Raw genomic sequence first — 7,216 nt, forward strand, 5'->3', positions numbered from 1 at the left:
AAGGGTCGGGCCGGGCTTTGTGCCCCTTTGCCAGGCGCTCCCCGCTTTGGCCGGCCCCGGCCTCCCCTGCCCGCACAGCCCTGAGGCGCGGCCAGCAGCCGCTGGGCCGGGGCTCCGTCGGCGCCCGGCTCGGGCCCACAGGAGCCTGGAGAAGAGCCCGTGCGGCTCCTGCGTGCAGCCCTGGGCAGGGCCACAGCTGCCAAGCGCACACAGTGAGCACCGCGCTCAGGGGGCTTGTCCAGGCTGAGCCTGGCGCTTCCAGGCCCTCCTTACCAGGCACTCGGCAAACATCCACAGCTCTTCTGTCTGCAGCGCCTGTTGGAGATCCGTCTTCTTCAAGAACCCCGCCGCACAAAGCAGCGTTTCTCGAGAGGCCTGGAGAGCAGCAGAGATGTGCAGATGGCACCGCAGCTCAGGGCACAGGAGCCGCGTCCCTGTGCCAAGGCGTGCAGGAGGCTGCAGCCCGGGAGGTGCCAGGACCTGCAGGAGGCAGCCGAGCCCCTTCCAGACATCCACCAGCATCACACAAAACTTTACCTTTGCCAGCTCCTGGTTCTCATCATGGCAGTGGAAGAAGAGTGGGAGCAGGCTCTGGCTCACAATTCTCTCCAGGGCCGTTTTTCCCTTGTCCACTACCAAGTCCATCACCTTGCAGAAGAGGTGAACGGAAAGCTGCTGCACATGACTGCTATCCTGGAGGAAAGAAGGAGGAAAAGACCTCAGAAGCAACTTGTACAGCCCACCTGGGCGAAGGCCCAAACATCAGGAAGGCACAAAGTTTCGGGGCAGCAGCCAGTGCTCATGGCTGGGGGCACAGAGCCTTACATTTTCCAGTAGTGACAGGAGTGGCACAGCCAGCTTTGTAGCAGCAGTGCTAGATATCATGAGGTGTTTTTCCTGGAAGATATTTATGAAGACAGAGAGGGACATGCCAATCACCTCTCTCTGTGCATCACCCAGCAGCTCCAGGAGGCTTCGAGACAGGCTGCGTATACGTTTGGCCTGTGTAGAAGACAAGGCTGTGCTGTGAAGCCAAGAACGGCTACAGTGCCACCACTGCCGTGCTGGCACTGCAACCCCACCCTGCTGCCACAGGGCCCAGAGGCCAAAGGCCTGTCGTGATGAACTCAGGGAGGTGAGGCAGGAGAGCTGGGAGCATCTGCTGCAGCTCCTGAAGCCCAGGCAGCCCGAGGGGCAGCTTTCCCCAGCACAGCTTCAGCCGCTGCCCCCTTCTCACCATCGAGGGATCCTTGCTGAGCACCACAAGGCATCTGAGTGCCAGGCGACGTCTCTCCCTGTACTTGCTCTGCAGGTTCCTTGACATGATCTCCAGGATGCTGTCAGCACATTGAGTGAAATCCAAGCAGTCCAGGACCTGAAAGGCACAGGGCAGTGACAGCGGACCCGGCCGGCAGGAGCGCGCAACCACACAGGGCTGGGCTGAGAGATCAGCACAGGGCACGGGCAGTGTCCCAGGCAGCTGTGGTGACGAGAGGACAGAGAGCTGGGAGGGAGCTCTGGCCAAGAGGCTCACCTCCACAGTGAATGCCAGGAAAGGCAGATCCCAGCGTGGCTCCTGTGTGCTGAGCAGCTGGAGTAGGTGGAGTGCGACATGGGTACACAAGGGCATCAAGCCACGACGCATCAACCTAGCAGGGGGAAAAAGGGAGTAAGACCCTGAGGTGGGGGGAGGGTGCAATAATCTCCCAAGAGTGACTCACAGAGATGCAGTCTTTCCCCAGCATCCCTGGAGGTGATGTGGGCACTTTGGGAGGCTGCCCCTTGTGGGCACCTCCTCTCCCAGCCTTTTGCAGTCTGCTTGGCCGTCCCTCGGTGACAAGGCTCTCTGGCCCATGACCACAGGGACTGTGTGGGGCACGCCAGGCACACAGTGCAAATGTCGGGGGCAGAGGGGAAACAGGGGGTCTCACCTGGCCAGCAGACCCATGGCATAGTGCTGGGTGCCAGCAGAGAGCAGCGTGTCCCAGCCACGCTTGCGCTCCATGGCCATCACCTCAGGGTCATACTGCAGACAGAAGAGCAGAGCCTTCATGGTCTGCACTGCAAACCTGTGTGCAGAGCAAAGCCCAGGTCACACTGGGAGCACTGGCGCTGGCCACAAGGGCATGGGAAGGACAGGAGGACCAGGACCTGTTGGGCTTGCTGGGAAGGTGGTGATCCTCCCGGCACGCTCTCCAGAAGTTATCAACTGCCTCTGGCATCTGCTGTGTGGTGATGATGACATGGAAGAGCAGAGCCGTAACCAGAGCGTTGGAAGAATGCATCATGGCCTCATGGCACTGAGGCACCCGGATAATCACCCAGAGCACCAGAGTTGCCTGCAAAAGAAGCAGCCCCAGACAGCGCTCAGTGCCGAGGTGTCCATGGGGCAGGGCCCGAGGGGAGAGGCAGGGGGAGCAGTGGGCCTGGTGCTGCCTGAGCCTGTCCCTAGCCCAGCGCCTGAGGCACAGAGAGGATGGATGGAGATCTGCTGGAGAGGCTACTGGCGAGGAAACCAAGGCCAGTTCCAGAAACTCACAGCCAGGGCAAAAACGTCCTTGTTGTCCCCATCAGAGGTGCACATGCTGTGCAGGGGCCAGGCCTCCATCACACACAGCAGAGTTGGCAGCACCTTCTCCACTGTTGATCCCGATGAGCCTATGGCTCTCCACATCCTTGCAGCAGCTCTGTGGGATCAGAGCTCTGTGTCAGGGGTGTCTCAGTCACAGTCCAGTGCCCTGTGCAGCTGTAGGGCCCAGGTGACAGAGCCCCGGTGCCCTGAGGGCCAGGCAGGGAGCGTGGCAGCAGTCTCAGGAGACAGAGGGGCCTGAGGGTCCTGGGCCTGTCTGCCTGTCTGGCAGAGCCCATTGGACAGGCTGTACAGGGCGGTGGGCCCTAAAGGCTGGTGGGCCCTAAAGGCTGTTGAGCCCTGAGCTCTCAAGGCACGTGGGCCTCGTACCTGTCACACGTTGGGGCACAGCGCAGGAGGGTCAGCACCACGTCAGCAGGGTGTTCTCCAGCCAGCCTCAGAATGTCAGTGCGCAGACTGACACCCACAGTGGCACAGGACACGAGACTCTGGTGAATGCTTTTCACCATGGCTGGCACCTGGAAGAGGCGTGACGAGGACTTGGAGTGCTGTCCAAGGGACCAGCTTCCCCCAAGAAGTGCTTCCCTTCCTGTGGAGGGAGCAGAAAACATTCATAAAGAAGAAAGTCTCCCTGCATCCTCAGAACAAACTCCTTGGAAAACCATAGCTTAAAGATAAGAAATGGCTTGTGAAATGATGAATACAAAAAGGAATCCAGTTCCCGCCCTTGGTAGATCCTTCGATCTCCAGTATTAGTGGCTCATTCTCTTTTAGTATCCGCAGGCCAGCTTTGAATGTAAAATCCCTCAGGGATTGGTTAGAATGTAGAATTCCCTTGATAATTGGTGCAAACTGTAAAACTCCCAAAAGCTATAAAAACCCCTGTAAAACAATAACCGTTGGTATATGCTAGATTGGATGCCTTCATAGAATAAACTATGGATTTGTGGCTTTCTACATATCCTGGTTTATTTACCCCGCTGGTCTAAGAGCTCACCGCGAGCCAAATTTCTATCTGGGCAAGGCTCGGGAACGTGCTCTGTCGCTGAGGGCTGCAGAAGCGGTCTCAGAGATCCCAAAGGGAGCCCAAAAACCCAGCCAGCGACACCTTCCCACCACACTCTTCTGGCCTCAAAGACCAAGGAGGCACAGTGGCCGTTCCTTGAGGGGATGCACGATCACATGATCCTGGGAGGGCACCAGCCCTGGCCCCAGACTGCTAACCTGCAGCTCAGATGAAACAACACTCTTCTCAACAAAATCGGTGGTGGGAGCATGAATGACAGCGGGAGTGGTGTCAGTATTTGTGATGCCCTGAGTCTCTCCGGTGTCAGCGTTTGTCATGGCCACGTCCTCCGTCACTGCCATGTCAGCCTTTGCCCTGTCATCATTCACTGCTGTGTTGAAGTGGTCTGAGCACTCAGCCAAATCTGGGCTGACATCGGGCTCTGCCTGGAGCTCGCTCAGCCTGGAGTCAGGCTCGGCTGTGCTCTCTGTTGCTGTGCTGCTGGTCTTTCTACGGCGAAGGGGCACAAACTCGCGGAACATCTGCAGGAGAACAAAGGACAGGGAAGAGAGGCAAGTTCCATGGCATGCTCCAAGCGCTGTGCTGGGCTGAGCAGTGACAGCAGGCCCAGCCCAGGTGGGGATGGCTGCAGGTACCTTCAGTGTTCTGCGGAAGCGGCCACGGGTGGGTTTCTGCTCTTGTGTCGGCTCCATGGCTGCAGCACCTGGCAAAGAGCGAGCGCAGCCAGAGCTGAGGGGCTGCGGGAGAGGCCGGAGAACACAGCCCAGCCCTGCATTCCCCAGGCAGGGACAGCCCCGGGATGCCCCAGGGGATGCCAGCACGGCCGCTGCAGGGTGTCTGCCCGGCCCCTCTTCTGTCCTGTCCCTGGGCATGTCCACAGTGGGTGGGCTGGACTGAGACGAGATGAGACGGGATGGGATGGGACGGACGGGATGGGACGGGACGGGACGGGGCCAAGCTGGATGCATGCACCAGCCCTGAGACCCAGGTGTGCCACTCACCATCCTGCATTGGCTGGAACGGCTCTGACTCTTCGGGCTCTTGAGGAGCTGGGGCAACTCTAGAGCCTCTCCTTTTTATTGCCCTGAACACTTTGAACAGATTGAGAAATCTGCCCGCCATGCCGGAGTCTGGCCTCGAGGGCACCTTCTAGAGAGATGCTTTGGGAAAGTTACAAGGCAACAAGTTGTGCAGCTGTGCCTTAAAGGCACCTGCGACAGAGAAGCCTCAGGAAGGCTGCAGGACAGCAAGTCCTGCACTTGAGGCCTCCTGCCACAAGGGCAGCAGACTCCTCGTAAATGATTCAGATCACCACACCCCAAGGTCTGGCTACTAGTGCACCAGCCACAGGGATCAGAGATACCTCAGGAAAGCTCCAAGTCACCAAGTCCTGCAGTCTTTCCACGAGGTCACCTGCAGGAATAACGCCTCGGAAAAGCTCGGGGTCAGGCACGAACGAGTGTGCTGTGCGGGGGCTCCTCACAGCACCGCTCTGGCGCCTCCTGTCCCGTCGCGTGCTCCGAGCACTCTGGTGTGCCCGTGTCACCACCAGCCCCCATGTCACCACATGTCACAAAGGGTCCTTAGACACGGTTCCATGCCACGGTGACCAGGCTGCACTGCATCACAAAGGGCCCTTGCACACACTGACACCTGCCCTGGGGACACCCTGAGCCCACCCAAAGTGGCCCAGGTTGGAAGGAATCCCTTGGCCCAAATATCTAAGAGAGCCCGACAGGAATGTTAGGAATGGCTCAAATCCTATCCAAGGGCTCCGGGCATTTAAGAGCCCTCAATTCAGGAAAGCCTTCCTTCCCCAAATTCACTGGCATGGCCAGAGAGTGTGACAGATTTGGACGTTTGCTTCCCATCTCAAAGCAGCAACTCATTTGCCTTCATTTGTCATCCATTGGAGAGTCACTTTACAAAAGAACACTACACAGAGGCGAATAAAGGCCATTCTTTGCTTTGCAAATGGTTTTCAATGAAGAGATGATAATATCCTAATTCTAGGAAGGAATAAAAGCTCACAAGGAGTGGAAGTGCACTCAGTGTTAGCAAATTAGCCCAAACAAATGAGAAGATTGCAAAATGGCTAATCCTCCTCCTGGTACAGATAGCTAAGTGGCTCTTTGTCCTGGGGTACAATGCAAAAATGTGTATTCTATCACCATCTGTTAAAATGTGGGAGGGGTGGTGATCCTTATCTCTGTGGGAGATATCCTCTGCTGATGTGCCATCTGATAAGATGGGGGGATGATCATCGTTATCTATTCACAACCCATCCTTCCTCCAGAAGATATATTCCGTTAATGGGCCATTAAGTCCTATTGTGTGACTGATAAGATTACATCACCCCATTGGGAGATGCCCCAGCTGGGGCAGGAGCCAAGCCTTTCCTACCTAGATAAAATACTGGGGTTTGGGACCCGAGGGCAGACCTTTCAACTGGATCCCAGAGGAAAGTCGGACCTTTTTCCACATCATTGCTGGATCTTCGGAGGAAAACTGCACCTTCTACAGGAGCACCGCTTCAACAGAACCACATCTGTCATCCAGGAGGACTGCAGCCACCATTTATATGGACTGCTACCAACACCCTGACTGACAGGGTGTCAGGTTGTATTTCTGACTGTGTTGGTGGTTGTTTCTTTTATATTATTGCATGTATTTTATTTTTTTCTCTTTTCTCCTATTAAATTGTATTACTGACTTGGAGTCTCGCACTGGTTTTACTTTCAAACCAACACACTCTTAAAGTACAGCTCTCCCCTCCTCTTCCCTGCAGGAAGATCAGGACCCCTAACAAAAAATCACAGCTAGTGCTTTGGCCCTGCTCCATAACCAAAGCTGTGCCAAAGCACAGATGCTGCCTTCAAGCTGACTCCAATTCCAGCCTAGACCTCTCACCTTCCACACAGCTCCTTCTCCAAGACGCCCACCAACACCAACCCACCTAATCAGCCACACACAAGCCCCCAACAGCCCGCCAGGATCCCCAGCTATCCCCATCCCTCCGCAGAGCTTTCCCAGCCTCCAGCAGACCCCTGGTTCCCTGCACGTGCCATGGGATGGCACTCGGGAGGATCTGCTCCAAGGCCTTTCCCGGTAGCAAGCTCAGGCTGCCAGGCCTATGGTTCCTGGATCATCCTTCCCACCAACTCTCCCTGTGCACGGCTGCTCCATTTGCACATTGGTGCTCAGCTCAGAGTTCTGCACTTGAGCAGCACTGCTGAGAAAGGATGGAGAGCGGCCTGGCAAGCTCTTTCTCCAGCTCCCTCTTGACTCTTGGGGGAGGTAGAACATTCCACAGGAAAGCACCTGGTGCTACAAGGAGTGGGTGACATCAGACAGCTGTGAGGGGAAGCCTCAGGACTGCTGTAATTCTGAGGGAACACCGTTGGCCTTGACCTGTATGCACCTGCAGAAGCTTAAATCCTCAGCTCCCAGGACCTCTCTTGGCCAGCACCCTGATGTGCACGCAGGACTGCTGCGAGGCACTGCTGGGACCCAGCGGGACAGGAGCTGCTGTCTCGTGTCCACCCAGCACCCCCGACAGAGCCAGGGTCACCCCAAAAGCAGACAAACGATCTGGTGTC

At 56.8% G+C, this 7,216-nt stretch overlaps 1 long non-coding RNA gene across 1 annotated transcript; it reads right to left on the minus strand.

The window, feature by feature from the left end:
* Nucleotides 1–872: 872 nt before the first annotated feature.
* LOC148217488 (uncharacterized) lies at nt 873–1,654 on the minus strand. The gene is made up of 3 exons (XR_015801051.1): nt 1,535–1,654; nt 1,238–1,375; nt 873–1,002 (listed from the first exon to the last, which is right to left on the minus strand). It is a non-coding gene; the product is annotated as an uncharacterized LOC148217488 (long non-coding RNA).
* Nucleotides 1,655–7,216: the final 5,562 nt, after the last annotated feature.

Source organism: Sturnus vulgaris, unplaced genomic scaffold, assembly GCF_052056855.1.
Source record: "Sturnus vulgaris isolate bStuVul1 unplaced genomic scaffold, bStuVul1.hap1 Scaffold_817, whole genome shotgun sequence".
In the NCBI taxonomy this organism is placed as follows: domain Eukaryota; kingdom Metazoa; phylum Chordata; class Aves; order Passeriformes; family Sturnidae; genus Sturnus; species Sturnus vulgaris.